The 27,935-nt window shown below is 42.7% G+C and overlaps 1 protein-coding gene across 7 annotated transcripts in view; it reads left to right on the top strand.

Annotated features, from left to right (window-relative positions):
- ARFIP1 (ADP ribosylation factor interacting protein 1) overlaps window positions 1-27,935 on the top strand; it is a 223,458-nt gene that overhangs the window by 41,486 nt on the left and 154,037 nt on the right. The gene's annotated exons all lie outside the window — the stretch shown is intronic.

Below are 27,935 nucleotides of genomic sequence, written 5' to 3'. Positions count from 1 at the left end.
GAGTAGAAACAGCTGCCTGCCCATTCTGTCCCCAGTGCGATGGACTGTTTCCAAATTCAGAAGTGACCCCAGAAGGATCAGGGGGAGTTTTCTTGAAAAATCATCTTAAGTTTCTATAAAAAAAAGAAAGCACAAACAAATAACCACATATGATCAGCAATAACATGTACCAACTCCCAACCCCTTCCCCTCCCATTCACAACCATGTATCAAATAATTGCTCAAAATAGCGAATTATGACCCATAGGAATGGAGATCCGAGTAAAATACCAAGAAGTCAGTGTCCCATCCCAGTGCCTAACATTGCAACACATTCAGCAGTTCACTGCATAAATGAGCAGTCAAGAGAGTTTAAGAAAGGGGTCCAAATTGTGATAAATTGAGTAATCAGCTCCCAAGACAGAAAGTCATTCCATCCAAAGCAAGTTGTGCATTTGAGGCTTCCTGATGTTTTTAAAGACTGCGCCTGCCTTGGCATCGGGATACATGGTCCCGATGCCTTTGGGAACAGCTGCCATTTTGACCCTGTTGCTGTTTTTACTGCAGTAGGATCTCTTAATGTCCATTGAGGCTTTGAGGATGGAGTGAGGGTCAGCGGCCCTCCACAGAGACTTGGGGGCTGGGGGGCCTGCAACCTGATTTGGCTGCAGCAGGTGGTCCTGCTTGAGAAGTGGATTCTGGCAGTAGACATAAGCTTCCCAGCACTTGACATACCATTCCTTGTGTGTGTGTGGGGGGGGGGGGGGGGGGGGGGGGGTTCCATTCCGGGAGCCAGAATGCATAGAAGTGGCCAAGTGGCATCGGGACATTTGTCCTCTTCAGGAGGTGGCCGTAAGGCAGAGGTTCTCTCGGACCCTCAAGTCAGCTTGTGATTCTGGCTTGGAGGAGGAGGGAGCGCTCCCTAGTCATTAGCCTATTTTAACCGGAAGAACTTTCCAGTCTCATTGATGCGTTCACTGAGGCCCAGAGTCTGTCTCCGGTCTTCTCAGCTGAACTCTTGGAGGGGGATTCTATTCTGAAGGACCTCTCAGGGTAGAATGAGAGGCCCCAAACAGGGCCCTCCATGGGTCCAAGATACTGGATTAGCTGTATTCTGTCACTCTTGAGGATGTGGAGAGTTATTGGTGATTCCCCAGAGTGGACACCTCTGTTTCGGCTGTGACCAAGAAGACTGCCATCTCTGTAGATGATGGTTCGGCCCTCAAGGGCTGGTGTCAGCAGCGCTTCCGCTCCCCATGGAAAGCTCAGATCCCAGAGATGCACAACGTTTTACAGCTAGTGGCTTTTTCCTATTACAGTTACAAGGTGCTGGGGGTCTCCCTGGTTGCTCATGGGGACATTTCTCAGTTTCTAAAGGGGTGGCTCACTTGAGGCCTCCATTTGCCTGGATCTTCCCTCTTGAGATTTGAATTTTGGTGCTCAGTCTACTTTTGAGAGTTCCCTTTGAAACTTCTGAGGGTGACTTCGCTCAAGGATCTCGCCTTGAAGATGGTCTTTCTGGTGGTGATTGCCTCAGTCAGGAGAGTGTCGGAGCTTCAGACTCTCCTGTTTTGGGACCTATATATCTCCTTCTTGGAGGTCTTGGTCCCTACTTTTCTCTTGAAGGTGAATCAGGAGGTCCATAATGCAGATTCGATGGTCTGGAGGACCCACACGCTGGATGTTTATAGAGTCCTGCTTTGGTATTTGCAAGGGATGAATGCATTTCATCTATTTGATAACTTCTTCTTCCTGCTCTCTAGGAACTGAAAGGGCCAGCTGGTGTCTAAGGCTTCCATTGCACACTAAATAAAGGCAGCCACTGATTCTGCCTACATTTGTAGGAACCAACGAATGCCTCAAGGCCTGCAGACAACACTCAAACTGTGCGCAGGCAATGAATTGTATGTAAGTGTCACTTGAGGGTATCTTTAGAGTGGCAACCTGGTCATCACTCCATTCCTTTGTTGAGCATTACAGATTGAATGTGCTGGCCAGAGCTCGGTCAGACTTGGGCAGAGCTGTCAGTCATGGGGGCCTTGTCTTTCACTACCCAGTGACTTTCTGCTTGGGTACGTCTTAATCATTAGGATGGTGCAGCTAGACACTGAAGAAGATGAAATTTAGTCATATCTGTTAATTTCCTTTCTTTAATCCTGCTGCACCATCCTCATATCCTCCCTGGAAAGCTTTGTTTTACAGGAGTCATTGAGTTTTCTGCCTTTCTCTTTAGTGGTGGTAAAAAAACAAAATAAGTAACACAAAAATGTTTTTTCTTGATTATGAAATGTAATTTTGGTGCTGTGGTTAGATGTGGTAGATGTGGTTAGATGTGGCATAGGTGTGGTAAATGGGACCTTCACCTGCCCACCTTTTTGATGCTGCTTTTAACTCCTAACCCTTATTCACTTGTTCAGAACCCTTATTTTATATCATCCTCACTTTAATATTCCCTTATCTCTTATTTGTCCTGTTTGTCTGTCCTAATTAGATTGTAAGCTCTGTTGAGCAGGGACTGTCTCTTCATGTTCAAGTGTACATCGCTGCGTACGTCTAGTAGCGCTATAGAAATGATAAGTAGTAGTAGTGGTAGCTTTGGCAGAGACATACTGGAGTTTTCCAGAGAGCACCAGCCCTTATACTAATGACATCAACGAAAGAGATCAGTTCCTCTACCTCAGTATGTTTGTAGGAGGGAATAGCAACCCAGTCGTCAGGATGGTGCAGCAGGACTAAAGGAAGAAAATTAACGGGTATGACTAAATTTAACCTAGCAGATTTCTTCCTGCCATTTTTCTGTTCTAGGCAAGTCTTCACTTTCTGATGTGCTACACAGGCCAGTGACATGGGTGGTTCCCCTTCCCTTTTTTTGGGGGGGGGGGGGGGTGGAGGGGGGAAGGGCGGTTCCTGTTTCATGTTGCGGATGTGGTGATGACCCTCAAAATGGATATTTTGACCCTAAATGTGGTCATAACTCAATTTAGGAACCACAGTCTTAAACCCAAAGAAGGACTCCCTCTATTGTTTTGTGTGTTTAAGTGCTTAAGATTATCCCTCTACAAAATACTCCTAGCATACAAGATGGTTTAAAATTTTACATGTGTGGTATCTTTTGAAGGATACTATCAAAACAAGGGAGTTAGGGCATCCTGATAGAGAAGTTGTAACAAAAGTGAAAGCCAGGAGTCCTTAAGGGGAGATCAAAATAAAGTTGGCAGATTATCTGTCAGCTTCTAAGTAGCGTGTAGATACCAAGAAAATACACAGTTTGAAATATTTGTATACAAATGCTAGATGCCTAAAAAATGAAATGAGAGAGTTAGAGTATAACACTAAATTATGATGTAGATATAATAGGCATAACAGGTGGAAAGAGAACAACCAATTGGACACTGTCCAGCTTATAATCGAAAGTGCTCGCCGGCTATCTTTCAACACAAATCGGGAGATGGCCGGCGATTTCTTAAAAGTGGCGAAATCGGTATAATCGAAAGCGGCATTTTAGACAGCATCGCCACTTTCCCGTCGCTTTGCCGGCGAAAGTTCAAGGGGGCGTGTCGGTAGATTAGCATGGGCGGGCATGGGCGTGGCTACCAGATGGCCGGCTTTCGCCGATAATGAAAAAAAAAAAAAAGCGGCGTTAAGCAGTATTTCGCCGAGTTTACTTGGTCCTTTTATTTTCACGACCAAGCCTCAAAAAGGTGCCCCAACTGACCAGTTGACCACTGGAGGGAATGGGGGATGACCTCCCCATACTCCCCCAGTGGTCACCAACCCCCTTCCATACTAAAAAAATAAAAATAAAAACCTTTTTTGCCAGCCTGTATGCCAGCCTCAAATGCTGTACTCACCTCCATGACAGCAGAATGTGTTGTATCCTCCGACAGCCTTTCCCTGGTTGCGATGTGGCTCTCTGGTGAGTGCGACACCTTTTCTGTTAGGTCCCCTGCAGAGTCACATTAGCAATGCATTGTGGTGGGTGTAGGGTACTGGGCTCTACTCCCATGGTGCTTTACCCTCCTGCTAACTGGGTCAGTGTGTGCCCTGTTTTGTTTCCTGTTGTAGTCCATGCGGTAGTGGCCATTTTTGTAAGCCAGTTTTAGTTCCCTTTCCTGTGTTACCCACGTTAGAGAACGTAGTTCTTACCTTGAATGGTGCTGAAAGAGGGCATTGTATACCATTGTGCCAGCTCTGACCTACTGCTAATCTTAGTACCAGGGGACTCTTTGCCAGTGGGGCACAACTTCTGATCTGCAGTTAACTGTGAGTAAACGTGGTTATTTCAAGGAAGGACTTTTTTGGAGAGATTAGTCTTCAGGTGTGAACTGGTGTGCCAAAGTTATACAGCAACAATAAGTCCTAGAGGCTGTATGCAGGTCCCTGGAGCAATTTTAGTGGGTGCAGTACATTTGTGGGTAGTGGGTTTGGGGGGGGGGGGTTGGGGGGCTCAGCTCCCAAAGTAAGGGAGCTATGCACGTGGGAGCTTTTCTGAAGTCCACCGCAGTGACCCCTAGGGTGGCTGGTTGGTGTCCTGGCATGTCAGGGGGGCCAGTGCACTAAAAATGCTGGCTCCTTCCACGGCCAAATGCCTTGAATTTGGCCGGGGTTTGAGATGGCCGACATAACTTTCCATTATCGCTGAAAAACAAACCCGGCCATCTCAAACCCGGCGAACTCCAAGGCATTTGGCCGGGCTAAACCGTATTATCGGAAAAAGAAGATGGCCAGCCATCTTTTTCGATAATACGGTTCCAGCCAGCTGTAGCGCCGCCGCCAACATAGATCGCCGGCGATCTATTTGGCCAGCGATGTTCGATTATGCCCCTCTGTGTTACCAGGATACAAATAATATCATAATGATAGAGTGGATCCAATTGGAGGGTGGGGGGGGGGGGGGTGCTATATATTAAAGAGGGAGTTGAGTCTAACAAAATAAAAATTCAATGGGAAACGGATAGGAACATGCTATTCTTATGGATTGAGATTCTGTGTGTGAAGGGAAAGAGAATACTGGTAGGGCTATATTACCGTCCTCTAGGCCAGAATGAACAGACAGATGAAGAAATATTAACAGAATTTAGGGAAGTTAGTGAATTTGGCAACAGTGTAAAAATGGTTTAAATTTTTAACCATTCCTGCGTCACTTTACAATGAGAAATCTCTCACAAAAGTAATGCTATAAGCAGTATTTCAAAGGGGGGGGGGGGTGATCTTGGCCTCACCTTTAATTATTTACTTTATATGCAGTTTTGGGAATAAAGTGGCCAGTGATTTTGACTCTGGCCTCTGAGTGGGAAAGGTGTTCCTGTTGGATGTGTTTAGCGTTGAGGTCATACCCCCCTATAACATAACATACAGCATTTGTATACTGCTATAATCAAAAAATTCTAAGCAGTGCACAACAAGAGCAAAGAAAATACTGGAACAGACATCTGGGAATCCACAAAATAACATTTAAAAAACATAAAAGTATTTCATACAATATGTTTCTTAAAAGCCAGGGTTTTAGATTTTTTTTCTAAAAGGTTGATAGGAAGAGGCATTATCAAAACAAATAGACAATTGTTTCCAAAGTTTAGGAGCTTGATAAGCCAGCAACATTTCATGAACCTTCATTCTCTTCTCTTTTAGCCTTTTGCTTATAGCATTTGCTGTTTTTGTGGGAGATTTTTCAGTGTGAAGTAACCAATAGCAGGAACAGCTTTGTAAAGTCATTGCTATGGTGTTGATTATCCTGCTGCCTTTGTTTTTTTTATACTGTACGTGATTTCAATTATTTCAGTATTGACTGGATAAATGTGACATCAGGAAGATAAAATTCCTTGACTAAATTTATGACTGCTTCTTGTAGCAACAGGTCCAGAAACTGGCAAGAAGGAGAGCTGGTTCAGATCTCGTCCTTAATGGAATTCAAGATTTAGTGTGAGAGATCATGATATTAGGTCCACTGGGAAACAGTAATAACAACATGATCAAATCTGAGTTAATAACTAGAGAAGACACACAGAATCTACTGTAGCAGCATTCAGCCTTCAAAAGGGCAGCTATGATAAAATGAGGAAAATGGTTTAAAAAAAAAAGCCAATAAAAGGAGCAGCCACAAACGTTAGAACCTTAAATCGGGCGTGGGCGTTACTTAAAAATTCCATCTTGGAAGCCCAGACCAGATACTAATAAAAGAGCAAACAGCCAGCATGGTTAAAAGGTAGGGAAAGAGGCTATTAGAGCTAAACGAAGGCTAAAAGAGAATTTGAAGAGGATGTAGCTCAGGCAAAAAACTCATAGTGATAACTTTATCAGATACTAGTAAAAAAAAGGCCCGTTTCTGGCACAAATGAAACGGACGCTAGCAAGGTTTTCCTCGAAGTGTATGTTTGAGAGAGAGAGAGAGAGAGAGATGGGGTGTGTGTGTGTGAGAGAGAGAGATGGGGTGTGTGTGTCAGAGAATGAGAGAGAGAGATGGAGTGTGTGTGTGTTTGTGTGAAAGACAGTGTCTGTGTGTGAGACAGAGAGATAGACTGTGTGTGTGTGACAGAGAGATAGAGTGTGTCAGAGAGAGTGTATGTGTGAGAGAGAGAGTGAGTGCCCCACCCCCCCTCTCTCAGGGCCTCCCTTCCCCCCCTTTATGGTCTCAGGACCCCTCTTCCACCCCCACCTCTCTGGTCCCTGGACCCCCTGTCACCCCTCCCATGCCCAGCAACCCTCCTTTCCCCCTTTTTACAGATGGACAACACATAGAGACAGTCCGTTATTCGTAATAAGTTTTTGCTATTGTTTTGGGTGAAGGAGAATGGCTGCAACACCGGCAAGCTCCACCTACTGGCTTCAACCCTTACAATGGGCTAGATAGGCTCACCCAAGGAGGATTAATAAACCTGGGCTCACCCCGTCCCCTGCTGTTCTCAATCTAACCCTCCTTATTGCTTACCGCCGAGTTGCAGCCCACGTCCAGTGCAAGCAGTGGCGGGGCTCGCAGATAACTTGATGTTGGTGCCGGGAAAAGGCTTCGGAGTAGCGCACGTGGCAACAAAAAATCCTGTCTTCGTGATTCGGCCTCTTTTCTCGGCACAATAGAGGCTGGTGTTGAAGGAAGAAAGCAGCGGGAGCGCAGTTGTTGTTATAATAGTATCCGCAGCTGGCTGGCTGTTTTTTTCTTTACATTTCTCTTTTTCTGTTCCTCCTCCCCGCCGACGTTTTCCTGTGCATCCATTGGTTGTGTGTCATAATGGGTCCAGTGATGTCGGCAATCTACGGAGCCTAGCAGACCAACTCTAAAGGAGCCACGGTCTGAGGCAGCAAGATTAGAACTTTGGAGGTGAGAATTATTATATAGGAGGATGTCAGACTCCCAACTCACTTAAACATACATTCTTCAAATAAAGCAGTTGTCAAACCACGGCAGAAAACCACAACTTTGAGAAGATTACTGAAAAGGTACTCCTTTTAGTTTTCATCATTAATATAAAAAAAAAAGATTGAGGGTTTGAGAAATTGTGCTTGACTCAATCCTAAAGTCTGCACTGGTTCATACTGTTTATTTTGTTGTTGTTGTTTTTGTTTTTTAAAGTTTATCCTTGAGATATTTACGGCCTCATTTATATGTCCCATATACAGCAATTTAAATGTAATGGACATAGAGATTGAAAGCCATCGCAAGGCCAACAAGAGTGGTGAAGCCTTAACCCGTGTGAAACTATAGGCTAACAAATTAGCAGCAAAATGTTTGGGGTCTAAAAATGTAGAATTGGAGGTCTTTAACTGGTTCAAAACTATGGTTTGCATCAGCAATCTTAAGATCCTGTGGATACAAAAATGATCACTTTTGCTGGGCTGTGTGCTACTTAAGTAGTCTTTAATGTTCTGCAAAGGTAACAAAAACTGCATAAATAAATATTATGGATACATGTGCCTTATAGATAAGCTTGGCCATGCTGTTAAATTCTTCTTTTTAATACTTTTTAATTGCAAGATTCTGTTATTATCTACCAGTTAATTGATATAGAGGGGTATGTTCGAAGCACTTAGACTTACGAAGTTTAATAGGTTACTGTTTAACTTTTAAGTCTGCTTTGAAAATGAGCCCCATAGTGTAATATTAAGTGCCTGACAGGTTAAAGACACTTCTCCATTATTGTACAATAGTAATATACATAACATAATATATGACAGCAGAAAAAGACCTGCACGGTCCATCCAGTCTGCCCAACAAGTGTGGCTTGATCATGGCTTAATACTCACTCATTTAAACATGTTAGTAATAGAAAAACAAATGAGGTTTTCATTTGCTGACAATTTTGTTAAGCAACGATATTCCTGGGTCAATAAAGTCATCACTATTAAGGATATAAATTTAGAAGCCAAAACTAGCTGTCATGGCCAAAAGGGAGGCTAGAAAATGTGCATGCTAAGCTTTAGTAGAAGGCCCCTAGAAGTAAGAAACTGTGTGTGTATATGTAATTAAAAAAAAAAAAAAAAAAAAAAATATATATATATATATATATACACACACACACACACACACACACACTCCCACCCACCCACCCCGCAGATGCCATTGTTTATGGTTCTCATAGAGTGGTGCAAGAGGGTAAGCATAGAATATTGTGAGAAACAAGCTCAAAGCTCAACTCATTGCCAGTCAGGAAGCGGCAGGGTCCAATCAGTTCACACTGAAGAAAACATTGCAGCAGTTGAGAACCAGGTAGTAAAGTGACATTGTTTAAGTGATGTAGCTGGCATGTGTAGGCTTATTGCAAATGCATTTAGGATGATTAATCCCAAATTTTATTGACATTTTGATAGAGTTTTGACACTATATATATATATATATATATATATATATATATATATATATATATATATATATATATATATAGTTTGAGGTTTCCAAGCCTGTTGTTTAAGCTGATGTTTTTTTTACTGCCCATCAGAGGGCACTGTGGAACAAGGATGATGAGCTTTTGGATGCTTTTTTGGTCTTACTAGTTTAAATGAATTATCAGTATCTTTGTGAGGCAGTGATTTGCGTTGTTCACCCTTTAAAATAAGGTGATAAGTAGAGAATGACATGGGGACGGGGAACCGCAGTAACCGTGGGGATGGGGACGGGGACAGAGCTCGCGGAGGTGGGGACAGGGGACAAACTTTGTCCCCGTGTCATTTTTTACTTTGAAGTCTGTTAATGAACTAGACTGTTATTTATGTTTAAGTGATGCCAACAAAGATATTTTGATTTTTTGGAAAAACAAGCAAACATACTGGCCACAACTAGCAAAATTTGCGTGGGAGATCTTGTACATCCTGCTACCAGCACATCTTCTAAGAAGTCAACTTCTATTCCAGGAAGGACTGTGGAAGACGGAGAGCTAGATTGAATCCTGAGATTGTTGATGATTTCTTATTTATCCACAGATTTAAAAAACATAACAGTTCTTTATAGGGCATATTTTTCCCCTCTAGGGCATATAGAACGGGTTGTATTTTATACCCCTGGACATTTTAACAGTGTGAATTAGGATTCCTTGGTGTAGTAGAAATCACCTATTGTTGGGGTTGGAAGGGTAGAGGGTGGTGGTGGAAAGGAGGGTTATTATAGCTGCTCATTGTTATTATTGTTCTCTATTTGTAATTTATACACAACAGTTGCACAGCATATTCCTTTTTATATTTTAATAAAAAGATTTAAATATAAAATCATAAGTGTTCGAGGCTTCTGCAGATGAGGACAGAGCCCACGGGGACGGGACGGAGACAGAACCCACGGGGACAGGGCGGGGACAGAGACAGATTTTGTCCCCGTGTCATTCTCTAGTGATAAGCTACAGGACAATTCAGTCAGTGTTTTATAAAATATCATGGTAGCATAGATGAATTCTGCTTGTCAGTGCAGAGCTTTAAGTGTGAAAACAGTTGTGGAATGCACTAGTGGGACAGTTGCATGTATGTGCTGGACCACTGCAATTAAAAAAACAAAACAAAAACAAACAAAAAATCTTCTTAAGACTCAGTTATTTCTACAGGCTTTTCTCTAAGATAGTGGACTGGCTTGATAGTACTTTCCTTCTCTGTAGCTTTTTGATGCAGAGATAGTTAAAATATTAACTGTGTTTTAAGTGACGTTTTGTACTATGTATGTTTTACTGGAAAGTGCTTAGTTGTAGACAGTATATAAATAAAATAAAACAATTCAACATGCTGAGGCAGTGTTTACCACAGCTGGAAAATAGCCCATTTTCCAAACGAATGGCCATGTGCTAATTGCCATTTGCTAATTGCCGTTAATGCACCACCATTACCAAAAAAATAGCGAGTGAACCTATACCGTCACCTATTTTGTAGGCGGTAGGGCTCATGCGCTAATCCTGCACTAATCAGTGCATAGTAAGTAGTGTGGCTACGCTAACTGATTTGCCCTTTCACACCCACTGTATGCCCACAGACATGTCGCCTCCCAGAAAAGAAAGTTTTAGCACGTGGTTTGCGCACATTGAGCTTTTACCACAGGGTATATATATAGTTTTATATAGTTTATTTAGAGATTTGTTATACTGCTAATGCAACAAGGTTGGTTGAAGTGGTTTACAAAAAATAAAACAAAATCAAAGGAAGAGAAAAGAATGTCAACATTTTGGTAGAACAGTATCATTCATTAAAAGTAGGGGGAAAGAAGATAGAGCATGAGGGAGTCAGAGAAGTGGGGGAACACAGAGTGTCAGGTCTGGCAGACACAGGTCCTGGCCCGTTAAGAACTGGAGGGAATTGGTAGCCTGAAAGCTATTTGGAAAAAGTGGGTTTTAAGAAGTTGTTTAGAATTTAGGTTAGGATGTTTCAGTTCTGATCAGAGGAGGAAGGTCATTCCACAATCTTAGTGCCACAAAAAAGAAAGCTGTAGAGCGTGTGGACTGAGTGAGCCATATGGGGGAAAGGAAGAATATAAGATGATTTGCATCTAGGAATTGTAGATTATGATTAGGGGTATAGGGAATGGTTATTGAAGAAAAATAGGAAGGGACACCGAGAGGAAGTGCTTTATGAGCGAGGCAAAAGATTTTGAACATGGGTCTGTAGTGAACAAGGAAGACTGTGAAGTTTTATAAGTAACAGAGAAGCATGATCAAAGCGGCAAGCCCTACGTAAAAGCCGGGCTGCTGAATTTTGAAGGGTCTGTAATCTGCATGCTAGATATTTAGGAAGACTGCAGTAGACAGAGTTGCAATAATCTAACCGTGACATCAGGAAAGCGTGTATCAGTGTGTGAAGAGAGGTAAAGTCAATGTCAGTGTTCTGCAGTAAGCGCTTGGTAGCGCTTACCACAGCTTAGTAAGAGGAGCCCTAAGTATGTTTAGTAGTCACACTTGTAAAGAGATGCACAGTTGAGAGAGCCTCTGAATATGCTGCTAGCAAGGACTTGGATACTTTTCCATAAATACACTTAGAGTGGTTCAGAGCTGCTGGCTGTAGCTAGTGCATATTTATGGATGCTAAGAAAACTTAAATGTGTAAACTAGAAAGTACAGAAATGATGAAAATAAAATACAATTGGGATAATCTGACCGTTGCAGCCTGTATGGGATTCTATAAAGAAGGAAACCAACACAGGGGGTCTTTTACTAAGGCGCGCTCACGTTTTTAGCACACGCTAAACGTTAGAGATGCCCATAGGAATACATCTGTAACGTTTAGCGCGCGTCTATTTTTAGCGGACGCTAAAAACATGAGCATGCCTCAGTAAAAGACCACCACAGTGAGCCCAGTACCTGAATTTTTCAGACCTGCTTATATCTGTATTGTGGGAACAGGATAAAATGTGGAAGTGTCAGATTGTATATTGATTTGTATCGCAGTATCTTGTTTTGGGCTAGAGCTTATATAGCACACTGTGATCTGTCTAGAGGTTGGGCTTGTTCACAGCAGCTGTTTAATCAGTTCATAAAAACAACAATGAAGTCTGTGACTCATTGCTTTCATTAGTTAGTGCAGGCTTAAAACTAAATTCATTTTTTTATTTCACAAAAGTTTGTCAAACAGGAGGAGCACCTCAGCAGGTTACAATAGTTCAACATTACTAATAATAAAAATACAAAACTGAACTACAAGGCAAGTTTTTAAATAATCTATTTTCCGAGGACAATTAGGCAGGCCTTCGTATTCTTACATCTGGGTGACGTCATTTGACTGTGCCCGGTGTGGATGCTGACTAGCAAGTGAGGTAGAAAGTTCTAGCAATGTCCCACCATGCATGCGCTGGTGCCTTCCTGCCTGACGTGTGAGCACGGGTTCTCCAGTCTTCTTTTTTTCCGCGGAGCTGAGAGGGCGTATGGTATTCGCGTTTGCACTCCTCACACTGTGCTTTTTGATTTTTCTAAGTGCCTTCCTGTGCGGGTATTTTTTCTTATTTTATTTTTCCGCAGTATTTTGTTTTTCCTCATTTCCTCTCTATTTTTTTAAAGAGATTTTTTGGCTCTTTTTATGCTTTCTTTATTTTTGGGTGTGGCTGCCCGGTTTGGGCCGCAGCCCTGACCTCCATTTGAACGCTGCCCCCTTTTTCAGAGGAGTTTAATTTGGCCGAGATTCTTTTGATGTCGACTCCCAGTGGCTTCAAGAGGTGTACCCAGTGTAGACGAGTGATTTTTGCCACTGACACGTACAATTGTTGCATCAGGTACCTTGGACCAGATCAGGACCGCTCCGATTGTGATCTCTATTTGAAAATGCAGGTGAGAACTCAGCAGGGTCAATTGGCTCAAAGAGAGCAACTTTTTGGCTCCTTGAAGGCCAGAACATTGATTTTGGCACTGGAGGCATCGACCTCCATAGCTGCTCCGACTTCGGCATCCACTGGGAGTGCACCGGCATTGGATGGGTCTCCACCTGCCTCGACAGTGGGCGCCAATAGCAGGCCCCAGGACCAGTCAGCATCGGAACAGACACCGAGGACGCATATGGATTTGGCATCTGCATCAGGGGATTGAAGCTCTTTGCATTGGGGGAAGCCCAAGAAACATAAGTATCTGTCTTCTGTGATGCACGGTGCTGGGAGCATCGGGATATTGAATCCTTTGATACCCAAGAAGCATTGGCATTGGGAGCAGCACTTCCCTTCCTTAGAAGAAGTGCCTGTGCACAAGTCATCGAGCTCCTGGTCTCCGCCACCGGTTCACCACCGACATCATCTCAGATTGCTTCTGCCCCGGTTCCCATGCTTTTACCGATGCCCACCTTTGATGAGCAGTATTTAGCATGCTCTGAGAGGAGCTGGTGCAGTGGCTACAGGCGGCTCCTACTTAGAGACAACGAGGGCGCTTGTGCTTCCTGCGGAACAGTCCCATGTCCTCTCTGAGGCAACATCGGTGCCTTGCAGTGTTTACATTGATGTTGGGGCAGGCAGTACCATCCTCTGTTGGGAGAGGAAAGCTTCCCGGAGTCTGAGAGTAGGGCTGCACCTCGAGGCTCTTCAGAGCATAGACATCGCTCCACCAGGCCAAGGTCTGTACAGATTCATTCACCTGCTCCTGAGTGTGGGAAAGAGTCTGATTGTGACTGCTCATGGGAACCTTCCTTCGCACAACTTTGGCTGTGACTTCATAGCCAGAACCTCAGGACTCACCAGGAAAGGCTGTTGCAGGGGTGAATGCAAGTCGTGTGTCAAGGATAGTTTAGAGTCAAAGCTACTCGCAGCCCCTCCTGGCAGTGACGTTGAAGCTGCTGACAACATACCAACCGAAGACATCGAAGGTAAGTGGCCATCAGGCCTAAAAACAGTCGAAGGCTGGGGCTGAGGCTCTGAGGGAAAGAGCCTACCCTTTCCCTTCTTCTTAACCATCGTCAGCAAAGCGCGCTATGCTGCTGCCATCATCTTGACGCCTCCCCTCAGCATGACCACTGGAGGGTTAAGTGACTTGCTCAGAGTCACAAGGAGCTGTAGTGGAAATTAAACCCGATTTCCCTGGTTCTCAGGCCCCTGCACTAACTGTTAGGCTACTCCTCCACTCCCTTTCAGCAAACAGCGTTTTAAGTTAAAAGAAGTAGGAATGTTTATTTATTTGGTAAATATCTGAATCTGTCTATACAATGTAGTTTTAAAATTGTAAGGGCACAATTCTGAAATATCTTCAAATAATTACAAATTCTCTGGATAACTTATCCTGCAGACTTTATTCCAGTACTCAAAGAAAAAGGACATGCATGCTTTCCCTTGAAAATTGCTTAGGGAAAAGGTGTCTGTAGAAAGATACATGAGGTTTTTCTGAGGGTTTTAATAGTTTTTAACTGTTGAAAACAATGCCTGTAGTTTTGAAATACTAAACTATCCATGTTGTATTCCCTACCTTTGGGAACACTTCCACACAGTGCAGGTAGAATCAAGCATACTGTGAAGGGAGGGTGGACAATTTTCAAAAAACCTTTTAACACATGTAAACAGCTTCTGAAATTACCCTCACAATTAGAAATCCCACAACCCACTCAAAATCTGTATGCTGTAAGAACCTCTACAACGTAGTCTGATGAAAGTGTGGTTGCAGCATTTCCTAGTTTTTGCATGCTGTGCCACACATCCTTTTATCTCAAAGCAATGTGTAGAAACAGCTTTGGAAGCCTTGGCACACAAAGTTGGAGTTTAATCAGTGGCCCATGAAATTAAGGGAATCAGTTCAGTAGTTCTCAAAGCTGATCTTCAAGTTCACAGTTAATTTGTTCACGATTGTGTCCCAAATATTTTGCAATTTTTGTTCTGCAGGATAAGAGAGGATCCTTCTCCAAAACATGGTTACTGTACCAGTAATAAATGGTGAATCAAGTATATCAAGACTTCCTTCTGAAATGGCATTAACCCTTTAGTGTCCAGTGTTCCAGTAATAAGCCATATCGGAACAGATTGATGGGAACATTGGACACTAAATTAATCTAAAAGAAATAATTGACAGTATTGGAGTATCAAGTTTTATCTTTTCAATGGTATTATAGTAACAGATGTTCGAAGAACAATAGCAATTGTGTAGAACAATCATGAAATTCTTTTTCTCAAATCTAGACAAAAGCAATCAATAATACCAACCCGGATCAAAAAATATCCTAAACAAAGAAAAGCTTTAGATTTGCAGTTAACATACACTAAAATTTGTGTTAACTCCAAATCCTAATGCCCTTAAAGTAAACATGCCCCTAAAATAGCGAGTGAGTGCACATTTGTTTCAATGAGGCTTTTTTAAGGTATGCATTAAGATCTGTGTAGCAAACGTTTTGCTGACAGTATCTGACTGAGTACAGTCTTTTTCTTCCTTATAACTTATTAAATATTGCACAGTTAATCTTACCTAGTAAAGTTTGCTCTGGAATCTTTTTGTATTTCTTCTCCTGATTTCTGTCCTTGAGAGCTTTCTGAAGTGTGTGCCACTTCCCTACCCTTTCTTGTTTTATAAAGGCAAAATGGCTAGGATTTATCTTATTTAGGGGAGAGAGTTATCAATATGGGCTGTGGTTAAGATGAGTTATTTTACTGGTAATCCCCGTTATTAGTAACTAGTCTCATTGCTTAAAATTGGACATATGCTAAAATATCATCAATTAGTGGTAAAAATAACACATCGTAAGTGTAGTCTGTGATTATTCTTTTTAATATTGCATGATGCCTAGTAGCAAATAGGAGTTTGCGCCATGTTTTAATTAATTTCATTATTTTTATTTATTTTTGTTATTTTTGATCATTGTGTGTATGTATTTATTGATTATTGTTGCTGTGTGTTGGCATTTTGTATATTTTCATCAGTCATACGTTTTCTAAATACACTCACTTTTATAAAGTAATACTGTCCAAAAGTGCCTGTACAGTTAGACCTAAAGTTGCTTAATACATTTTCTTTTTGCTGTTTTAGGGGCATGTTTACTAAAGGGCATTAGGATTTGGAGTTAACACAGATTTCCTTAGTGTCCCTCCGGACCAGCTCAGAATGACTGGTGGGTTATGCACTCCTTCCAGCAGGTGGAGATTAAGAACATTGATTCTTGGGAGAGCCAATAAGAGCCCAGCTCAGCCCTTGCAATCTTGAGTCTTCTCAGTCTCCAGCAGGTGAAAGATGTGGTGAGCCCTTCAGTCTCATACTTTTGCTATCTTTCTTATTGGGGGAGGGGGGATGATAAGAGTAGCGTTTTTCTTCATCTGTGCACCGCTTGGTTATATGCTGGCAGAGGCTGAGACTCGGGTGGCTGAGTCCCTTCTCCCATCTCTCCCTGAGCGTTCCCTGAGGGACAGTTGGTCCTTGGGAACTCTTTGCTCTAGTGCTGGCCTTCACCCCTTCAGGGGAAGGGTGTTGCAGAGCCACGGGTAACAGTCACGGCTTGCTAATTTAAAAAAAGAAGTCAGCACTGGAGTTCAGTTTTATTTGGAAAAAAGAAGAAGAAAAAAAAGAAACTAAGAATCAACCAGCATAGCTCCACTCTCTCCTTTGTGTGGTTATCTCCCTTCAGAGTCTTGGGCCAAAGTTGGTTCCTCTGTCATGGTGGAGAAGTTGTGCAGATGCACTGTCTGTCAGAGGTGTGGTCTCACTGCTGTAGGGATTTGTAAAATTCGTACTGCATCGGAGTCCATGGTTCCATCGGCTTTGGCTGACTCGGCAGCTCGAGGGACAGCTGCTCCCGCCGTGGTGGTCCTATTTTCAGAATCAGGAGGGAACTGTAGACCCAACCCGGTTTAGGTGGGAACTTCTGCCATGGTGGAGCAGCAGCCTGAGTCAGTGCATCAATCTGTGTGATCCTGCGGCAGTCCCAGTTGTTAGCAGCTGAGCCTACTGGACTGCAGGGAGGACTCCCTGAGGGGGGATTTCCTCCCAAGTTCATCTTGAAGATGTGTAATGCTATTTTATTGAAACAGTCTACCTCCTTCCTAATGTGGCCCCAGGGTCTTCCAAGGGGATTTTCTCAGTTTCAAAAAGACCCAGAAGATTAGGATGTGTATCTAGAGGAGCAGCGGTTGTTCCATAAGTGAGAGTGCTGAAGGAGTATGTACAGCGGACAGAGGAGTTTTGCTGATCTGACCATCTTTTCGTCTTGCTAGGTGGTGGTCATAAAGGTACACAATGTAGCACACAATGAAGCTACAAAGTAGTAAATTTAAAATGAATCAAAGAAATTGTTTCTTCACTCAATGTGTAATTAAACTCTGGAATTCGTTGCCAGAGAATGTGGTAAAGGCGGTTAGCTTAGTGAGGTTTAAAAAAGATTTGGATGGCTTCCTAAAAGAAAAGTCCATAGACCATTATTAAACTGGACTTGGGGAAAATCCACTGCTTATTTCTGGTATAAGCAGCATAAAATGTATTGTACTTTTTTTGAGATCTTGCCAGGTTCTTGTGACCTGGATTGGCCACTGTTGGAAACAGGATGCTGAGCTTGATGGACCTTTGGTCTGTCCCAATATGGCAATAGTTATGTTCTTATGTTATGTATGGCAGCTTGCAAGGCTACGCTTGCTAGTTGTATTAAGGAAACAATTAGTTCTGCCTGTATCCTGAAAGGCAGGCCAGTTCCAGATGGAATAAAAGCTCATTCTACCAGAGGACAGGCTACGTCCTGGGTGGAGCATTCTTTGGTTTCTCCGATGGATATTTGAAAAGTGGCCATCTGGTCTTCATTGCACTCGTTTGTCCGGCATTATTGAGTGTATGTCCAGGTGTGTCAGGATGCGATTTTTGGTTGACAGGTACTGTCAGCAGGGCTGGTTGGGTCCCTCCCTTGATTGACTTCTTTGGTACTTCCCACCAGTCATTCTGGGCCAGTCTGGAGGGACGCTAAGGAAGAAGAAATTAAGTCCTACCTCCTAATTTGCTTTCCTTTAGTCCCTCCGCACCGGCACAGATCTCTCCCTGTGCAGACTGTGATTATTTTGGTGGAGCTGTTTTGCAGTTTTTCTTTGAGGTCTGTTTTTGCTCTTTTCTCTGTGGGGGCAGGTTTTACAAAACAAACAAAAAAAAAAGTTAACCTTTGGTTGATTTCCAGTATGGTTTTGCTATGTATATATCTGTGGCTGTGGAGCCAAGCGGTGCACAGGTGTTATGTTTCTTTATTTCTTTGCTCTTGCTGAGACTTGCAAGGGCTGAGCCCCTCTTATTGGCTGTCCCAAGAATCAATGTTCAGTCTCCATCTGCTGGATGGTGTGCACAACCCACCAGTCATTCTGGGCTGGTCTGGAGAGCTGTTAAGGAAAACAAATTACCAGGTAGGAGCTAATTTCTCCTTTACTGCATGTTAACTACAAATCTAAATCTTTTCTTTTCTTTTTTTTTTAGGAGTTTTTTTTATACAGGTCTGTATTTATTGCTTTTGTTTAGATTTGTCATTTTGCCGAAAAATCAGCACCGAAAAAAAGCACTTTGTGCGCCCTTTATGGAATAACTCTAAGTTAAGCCAGGAATCACGACTACCTTTAGGCGCAAGCATTTACACCAACTCAACCCCCTAATTCTCTGACTGTGCTGTGTTAAGCCGATAGGTTATATAATATATTTTTATCCTTGCAACACAAGCTACTATGTAGTCCCTCTAGCTCTACAAATTGTTGGGCCTGTAGTGAGATGAGAGGGATCAAATGATGAGAAGTTAAGAATTTCCCAACACAGGTGAAACAAATAATTTGTGGCTTATGATCGGGCAGAGAAATCAATTTCAAATTATTTAACATTTAATAGGATTTATTTACCGCCTTTTTGAAAGAATTCACTGTTTGTTCGGAAAGTTCAGTGAGAGCTGACTTACAAGTGCATTCACTCTGCAGCTTCTCAGTACCTCTCCACTCTTATCTCTCCCTACACTCCGCCCCATTCATTAGGTAAATCTATCTTATCTGTACACTTTTCCCCGCTTATAACGCCAAACTCCATTCCTTTTATCTTTCTGCACCATATGCCTGGAATAGACTTCCTGAACCAGTACTCGAGCTCCATCTGTGGTTGTCTTCTGGTCGTCTTCAAATCTAGACTAAAAGCCCACCTTGTTAATGCTGCTTTTAACTCTTAACTCCTATTCACTTGTTCAGTACCCATGCCTGTTTTATCATTCCCACCTTAGTAATTCCCTTATTTGTCCTGATTAGATTGTAAGCTCTGTCGAGTAGGAACTGTCTCTTCAAGTTTCTTCATGTTCAAGTGTATAGCGTTGTGTACATCTAGTAGCGCTACAGAAATAAGTAGTAGTAGCTGATACAAGTAACACAGAATCAGATGGAAAGCTTATTTTGATAGTGGCCTAAAGGTTAAATTGGCAAGATTTATTTTAAATTTCTATCTCTTTAGGGTACCGCAGTGAGTTAGTGAGATTTAAGAAACTCACAGGTTCTTCTCAGTGTCATTGTCATCATCAGATGACATAGATATCTCATAAATTCATAAATATTCAGACTCTTAGTGCTCAGAGAATTCCTGAGAACCACTACTAAAATTTGTAAAGTTAAAACAGATAAATCATGTTAGATGCCTCAACTGTAATGGATTTTAACCATCTCATGTTTCCCAGTAATAGATCCTACTTAATTTGAGTTGGCTCAGGGTGTAATAACTTGCTCAAGCCAGGCACACTTATTTTTTTCCAGAGGATTTTTAGGTGTATTTTTAATAAGGAAGCTAATCTGATTTGTGCATAACTCTTCTTTTGGCATGACAGTTGCAGGAGCCTCATAAAACTGTTGTGATGAAAGCATTTCTTATGCATATATTAGTGAGCTCTTTAAGAAAGAAAAGGAGGGAAAGGATATAATATACTTCCTTTCTGTGGTACAATCAAAGCAGATTACATATTATTTACGGGTTCTTTTTCTATCTCTACTGGTTATGGGTCCTTTTACTGAGGCTCACTAATAGAATTAGTATACGTATTTCTGTGAGCGTCTTATTTAGCGTGTGCAAATAGTTAGTGCTGCTTAGTAAAAGGATCCCTAAGTGACTTGCCAAGGGTCACAAGCAAGTCAGGTCATTTGCACTAACTATTATGCTGCTCTTCAACTCCAAGAGCATCTCAGTTCTGAAGGACCTTTTAATATTCTCCCGAAGAGAACCTGGGCCCATTGTGTCACACACTATGGATATAAAGTTCCTCTTGTGTCCACTAGGCTGAAAGATTCAATTCATTTGCGTTGATCTCTAGCTTTGACTGTCTAGGAAGCTCCATTTCTCAGTACTTGCCTGAAACAACTCTTGTAATAAGTGTTAATGGTGATATTTTTATATATATATTTTTTTATTTTTGTAGGTGTTCTGTAACAAATTCTGTATTCAGGGTTTTAGTTCACAAAGATTTCGTATTCAGTTTTTTTTCTCTATTGTCCAAACCATAAATGTTCTAGATATGTTTTTGTGGAAATGTTTTTTTTGAGGGATAAAATACGGTCATAAGAACATATGAACTGCCAAACTAGGCCAGATTAAAGGTCTGACTTGCTCTGTTTCAGACAGTGAGAAGCAGTGGTTGCTTAGATGAATTGTATAAATAATGCTTCTGTCTTGGGTGTGTAGATGTTTTGTTTTCCATTTTTTTTGTGGATATTTGTACAATAAAAACCTATTTAAAATTTTTACATTAGGGAGTGTTTTATTGCTGTTTATCAGTTAAAGCCTAAAATCAGAAATATAAGCAACAAGGCAAATAGTGCAGAATAGAAAAACAGAATTTTTTGAGATTGTTTTTTGCCCAACTCTTTTAGTAGTACAATACTGTCAGGTACTATAGATGCAGATGCTCCATTTGATACTGCTGGCAGAATTCTGTGAAACATTTTGAAAATTCTGCACACAATGTATTTTAAAATTTGGCAAAATTGTGCATAGTTTATAGTGTTTTTGCATAGAATGTTTTATTCATAAGGTCTGAAATCTCCTCCTGCCTTTTCCCTTATCAGATTCCAGCCTCCCCCAGTTCCCCCTCTCACTCCAACTGCAGTTCTCTCTCCAAACTCTGAGCAAGACTCCTAATTCTGTCTTCCCCCTTAGACTTTTCCTGCATGCAATACCCCCATCTCTTTCTCCTCCTCCTCCTCCTCCGCCCCTCCCCAAGTCACACACTCTCACCTCTCATTCTCCCTCCTCCTATACACATACCCCCACCTCTCATTCTCCTACCCCCCTCTAGGGACACACCCACACCTCTCATTTCCTTCCTTCTTCCTCCCAGACACACACCCCCATCTCTCATTCTCCCTTCTCCCCTCTCCAGCTTTTATTGTGTGTCTACACCACTTTCAAGCTTAGTCCCCCCCCCCCAACACCAGTCTGCCTCCACCCCTACTTCTACCCCTGTGGTATAATCTCTGCTTTCTTTGCCCCTCCCATCCCCATGGTGCACTTACAACTAATTCTGCATCCTCTCCCCGCCCAATACCCATGGCACACTCACCTTGCTCTGCCCCGTTCTTTTCCACAAGGTACACACTCATCCATCTGCATCAGATGCTCTTTTCATTTTCTTCCCCCTTCCCCCTAGAGACCACGGAGGAAGTGACTGGCTACACATCAGGCCACTTCCTTCTCCTTTGCTGCCCTAGGCCCGGCTGTTCATGTGAAATATAAGGATCTCAGTACAGCTCTGTGCCTTCAAATGAGCAGCCAGATCTAGACTGACAGAGGAGGTAGTTCAATGTGCAGCAATTCACCTTTTCCTCCTCTTGCTGTGTGATCTCTGTGGGGAATGGGGGAGACAGATTGAGGAGAGCAGCTGATCCAGTGTAGGTGCAGAATTCTGCGCAGGGGTGGAATGTTGCACAAATTCTGTATTGAATAGTTGTGTAGAATTCCCCCCCCCCCCCCCCCAAAAAAAAAAAAAAACAGCCGCCATTTTGATTAGTGTGAGAGCAGTCTTTCTTAAGATGGAATTTTCAAGCAGGTTTCTTAAACATGTCTCTTTCTTCAAAGTACATGCTATTTATTTTCATACATGGATGTAGTTGATAATGGGTGGGGGGGGGGGGGTGACATTGGCCTTGCTTCATAACTTTGCTATAGATGGTGTTTCATAGGTAACGAAGGAGTGGCAGAGTGGTTAGAAAAGCTGTGTGACCTTGGGCAAGTCACTGCACCCTCCCTTGCCTCAGGAACAACTAGAGTGTAAGCCAGTCTGGGCAGGGAGATAACTCATGCACCTGAATATGTAACTCGCCTTGAGCTCAGATTTGGAAAAGTCGAGTAATTAATCTTTAAATCCAAATCCAGCATTCAGGCCATGTGAGGTCTTTTAAGAAATGGAAAACTAGACAGGGACACTATTCTGCTCACAGAAATATTAGATCAGTTGAAGGAAACCCTTTAGGTTTATCAAGAAACACAAAGAGGTGTATTTTCAAAGCACGTAAACTTACAAAGTTCCATAGTAACCTATGGAACTTTGTAAGCCTAAGTGCTTTGAAAATGAGCCCCAAAGTGAAGTTTCTGAATCTGGTGCAAGATGGGAAAGAAATGAAGCCATCCCCTAAGTGAGAAAAGCAGTTTCAACAGCTGTAGTATACAAACACTGAATCACAGAAACATAGCAATTATGGAATTTTACTTTTATAAATGGTCTTCCTTCCTCCCAATTACAGACACAAAGAGGTGTATTTTCAAAATACATAGACTTACAAAGTTAATATTTATTTATTAGGATTTATTTACCGCCTTTTTGAAGGGTTCACTCAAGACGGTGTACAGTAAGAATAGATCAAGCGTGAGCAATAGGCAGTTACAGCAGTAAAAATATTCAATTAACAATACAAAGTATGGCATGGTATACTACTTGCAATGACTACACAATATGTAATAGAACATTATAATTGATAGTGAAGGGTAAGGCAAAGTTGTAACATATAGATGAGTAAAAAAAAGTAGGAAGAATTAGAAAGTAATAGTAACCTATGGAACTTTTTTAATCTAAGTGCTTTGAAAATGAGCCCCACAGCGAACCAACATAAATATACACAGATACAAATGCACACATACGTAAGCATTCGTGCATATATACGCATGCATACATAGATACATTGACACACATGCATGTGTACATACAAAGAAACACAAGCAAGATAAACACGTACATTTACAAAGTAGCGATATACACCTGGGATTAACAACCCCAGGTGCCAGGGTGACTAAAATGTTGGACCTGATACCTAAGGTTTGCAGACTGAGCTCAAGCACCTCTCTCGTCTCTTTCTCTCTCTCTCTCTTCCCCCTCTTCCCCCCCCCCCCCCCACCCAAAACCTGGCTGCTTCAGCCATAAACGCGTGCTGTTTGTAGCCAGACCTGGAACTGTTCCTCTGCTGCACCCTGCCTGCCCCTGAGCAAATGGGAAGGAACAAACAAGAAGATGCATCCACAGGGGAGGGTGGAATATGGCAGAGGAACGGTTTCAGGGCCAACTATAAACAGCATGTGTTCATGGTGAAGGAGACAGTTTTGGAAGCACTGTGGGGTTATGCTGGGAAGAAGCAGGAGAAGTGTTTGGACCCGCATGGGGGGGCAGTGAGGAGGAGCAGGAAAGATGCTGGATGGCTCTGTAGGAGGGAGGGAGAGCTTCTGAACTTGGGGGGAAGGGAGTCAGATCTGCTGGACACATATATGGATGTGTCAGGAGAGTTGCTGTAATGGCAGAGGGTAGGAAGCAAGAGAAAATCTGGACCTGCAGGGTGGAGGGGGAATAGGGGAATCAGAGTTGCTGAACTCATAGGGAGGGGATCAGGAGAGTTGCTGGACTTATGGGGAGGGGGAGCAAGCGGTAGAAGGTCTGGATCCTCGGGGAGGGAGCAGAAGAAAATCTGGACTCTCTGAGAAGATGAATGGGGGGAGTTAGTTGCTGGACTCATGGGGGGAGCCATGATTGTTGCTAGAATCATGGTGAGGGGGAATCAGGAGAGTTGCTGGACTGGCAGGGGGGAGGGAACAAGAGAAGATCTAGAAGAGGAAGGAAGAATGGGGGACGTCAGGAGAGCTGCTGGATTTGCCAGGGGGGGAGTCAAGAGAGATGCTGGACTGGTAGGGCAATCAGGATTGTTGCTGGTCTTATGGTGAGGGAAAGTTCCTGGTAAAACTCAATAGTGAAACACGCATTAGTGTCTATTTTCTGCAGCCTAAATATAAACATTTTTTTCTGGATGCTTATATCTGGATGCAAGTCACAGACACCAGTGTGTGTTTTTTTTTTTTTTAAGCATGGCCACTTTAAATTTAGACTAAGGGCAAGAAAAATGTGTGCTCGGTGCTTTTCTGTAGCACATGGGATGAATTTAATATATGCTGATTAAAGTGCAGGAGTGGCTGGAGGGGGGGCAGGGAAGATAGGACAATCGCTGGGTGGCTGGAGGGGGGGACAGGGGAGATAGGACAATCGCTGGGTGGCTGGAGGGGAGCAGAGGATATAGGAGAATCGCTGGGTGGCTGGAGGGGGGCAGGGGAGAGAGGAGATACGCTGGGAGGCTCGGGGGGGCAAGGGAAAAAGAATCCCTGGGTGGCTGGAGGGGGGCAGGGGACACAGGAGAATCGCTGGGTGGCTGGAGGGGGGGGGGGTAGGGAACAGAGGAGACTCGCTGGGTGGCTGGAGGAGGCAGGGGACCGAAGAGACTCACTGGGTGGCTGGAGGGGGGCAGGGGAGAGAAGAGCGTCGGTGGGTGGCTGGAGGGGGGCAAGGGAAAAAGTAGGATCACTGGGTGGCTGGAGGGGGGAGCAAGGGAGAGAGGAGAATCGCTGGGTGGCTGGAGGGGGGACAGAGGAGATACACTCGCACCCAGCAGTCTCACTCTCTCTCTCTCTCTGTCACACACTCACACATTCACTCTCTCTCTCTCTCTCTCTCTCTCACACACACACAGTCAATCTCACACATACTCTCTCAAACATACACATTCAGAGGAAAACCTTGCTAGCACCCATTTCATTTGTGTCAGAAACGGGCCTGTTTTACTAGTAAGGACATAAAGACTTGGCGCAGTTCAGAGAAGAGTGCCAAAATGATATGGGCTTTGTGCAAGAGGACCTGAATACGTAGACTCTAGAAGAAAAGAGGGATGGGGGAGTTATGAACTGACATTTAAATATTTGAAATGTGTTAATATGCAAATAAATGTTTTCCAGAGAAAGATATGTGGTAGAACTAGAGAACATGATTTGAGGTTATTTATTTATTTGGATTTATTAACTGCCTTTATGTACAGGCTCACCCAAGGTGGTGTACAGTAGGTCCAGTTTAACTTAAGACTTATAATTTTGTTAACATCATAACAATAGTAAAATGACCAAATATAAACATAAATACAGTGAATGAGGTAAACTGGAAATATGATGTCAGTACAGTACAAACAATACTATAATAGACAGCATGAAAGAATATTCAAATTAACAGATATGTTTAAATCTATTTTATTGATGACAAATAATATAACCATCCTCAGACAGCAAATTACACAAACAGAGAATATTAGCTAGGAACCCACAGTTGTAAATTTTTATAATTTCACCTCATCCTCCCCTTGTTACCCACCTCCCCAAACCCCCCTATATCCTAATGTCCCATACTACATGTGACCCAATACGTTACATCCCCCTGCCCAACTCCACTGTACCAACCCAAAATAATCTATAAAGAGTTAACAAGAAGCTAGGGACAAAATAAAACCATTTGTCTGATTCACAAGCAAAATAGAGAGAACACAGAAATAGTTTGCAGGGGGATTGGCTTGGGAGTAATGTTAAGAAGTACTTTTTTACAGAGAGGATAGTAGATGCCTGGAATGCCCTCTGCTGGAAGTGTTGGAGACAAAAATTGTATCAGAATTCAAGAATACATGGGATAAACTCCTATATGGAAAGGGAATGGAATCAAAACAACTTAGCTGTGCTTGAGCAACAGATCCAATAGTTGGAAAGTAAGGCTACTGTCGGGTAGATTTCTATGGTCTGTATCCCAATAGATCTGATTGGGTTGGGGTGGACTTTGAAGGCAATTCCAGTAGTTGAAAATTGAGCCAATGTCGGGCAGACTTCTACAGTCTATGCCATGAAAATGGCAAGGACAGCTCAAGATTAAGTGTGCATATTTTGGTCAGACCGGATGGATCAAGCAGGTCTTTATCGTCATCTATATGTGGGGTTTTTTGTTGTTGTTTTTTTTTTTAATGAAAGCAGCAGTTCTGGTAGGGTAGGGGATGGGGTGTTAAAAAGCTAGACCAGGAGAGGGAAAGGGAGGGAGAATGCTGAACTGCTGGTGTGGTGGGGCTAGTTCTGGGCAAGACTTCTACGGTCTGTGTCCTGAAAATGGGGTTAGTTCTGGGCAAGACTTCTACGGTCTGTGTCCTGAAAATGACAGATACAAATCAAGGTAAGGTATACACAAGAAGTAGCATATATGAGTTTGTCTTGTTGGACAGACTGGATGGACCATGCAGGTCTTTTTCTGCCGTCATCTACTATGTTACTATGTTAAAAGCTAATGAGTTGAATGCCATGGTTGGCCTATCCCACAGAGTGAGACTAAAAGCTAATGAGTGAAGTTTTTCTCGTGGTGCATTCTGGGTATAAATTTGGCATAGTTGTGAAGAGACTAAGGTCTGAGGAAGGGCTGCTGGCTGACATGGCGTGCTATGTATTTTAAACTCAATTATTTCAAGCAGTTACCAACACTAAACCACATATACATCTAAATAGAGTTGAATTGGTTTTACAAAAATCCCTTAAGAGGCAGTGTTTCACAATTTAAACCTGATCAAACCATAAGTCTGCTTTAGATGTTCACATCAGCACACATCAGATCCTGAAAAATGTTCTAGAATCCTGTCTGATGTTATGATAAACTAGAATTATATTAATGTTTTGATGTCATCTCAATAAGACCAACACACAATCCCTCCACTACAAAACATTTTGCACAAACTTGTGCAAAAATGAACTCAAAAGCTTACCATACCATAACAGCACTAACTCTCAGAACTCAAAACAACAACCTTATCCATGAAACGGCATCGTTTACTTGGGGGGGGGGGGGGGGATTCTGTGCACAATATTTGAAAATTCTGCGCATTTTATTTGTAATTTTGTTCAGAATTCTCCCATTTTAAGGGCTGGCTTCTCTCCCTCCCCCCCCCCCCCCCCCCAAGGCATGAAATACCCCCTCCATCACCACTACAGCACTTTCCTTCCTCAGGTTCCACCTCCTCCATTTCTCTTAGTTTGTATCCCTCCCCCTGGTAAGTTCAGTCCCTGGCTTTCTCAATCTCTCCTTCAATTTTTCTACCCTTCCTTCATAAGTACATAAGTGTTGTCATACTGGGAAAGACCAAAGGTCCATCAAGCCCAGCATCCTGTTTCCAACAGTGGCCAATCCAGGTCACAAATACCTGGCAAGATCCCAAAAATGTACAAAACATTTTATACTGCTTATCCCAGAAATAGTGGATTTTCCCCAAGTCCATTTAATAATGGTCTATGGACTTTTTCTTTAGGAAGCCGTCCAAACCGTTTTAAACTCCGCTAAGCTAACCTCCTTTACCACATTCTCTGGCAACGAATTCCAGAGTTTAATTACATGTTGAGTGAAGAAATATTTTCTCCGATTCGTTTTAAATTTACTATATTGTAGCTTCATCGCATGCCCCCTAATCCTAGTATTTTTGGAAAGCGTAAACAGACGCTTCACATCTACCTGTTCCACTCCACTCATTATTTTATAGACCTCTATCATATCTCCCCTCAGCCGTCTTTTCTCCAGGCTGAAGAGCCCTAGCCGCTTTAGCCTTTCCTCATAGGGAAGTCGTCCTATCCCCTTTATCATTTTCGTCTCCCTTCTCTACACCTTTTCTAATTCCACTATATCGTTTTTGAGATACGGCGACCAGAACTGAACACAATATTCGAGGTGCGGTCGCACCATGGAGCGATACAAAGGCATTATAACATCCTCATTTTTGTTTTCCTTTCCTAATAATACCTAACATTCTATTTGCTTTCTTAGCCACCGCA

Source organism: Microcaecilia unicolor, chromosome 2 (assembly GCF_901765095.1).
Source record: "Microcaecilia unicolor chromosome 2, aMicUni1.1, whole genome shotgun sequence".
Lineage (NCBI taxonomy): Eukaryota > Metazoa > Chordata > Amphibia > Gymnophiona > Siphonopidae > Microcaecilia > Microcaecilia unicolor.
The sequence above is the reverse complement of the archived record's forward strand: the minus strand, read 5'-3'. Positions and strand labels throughout refer to the sequence as shown.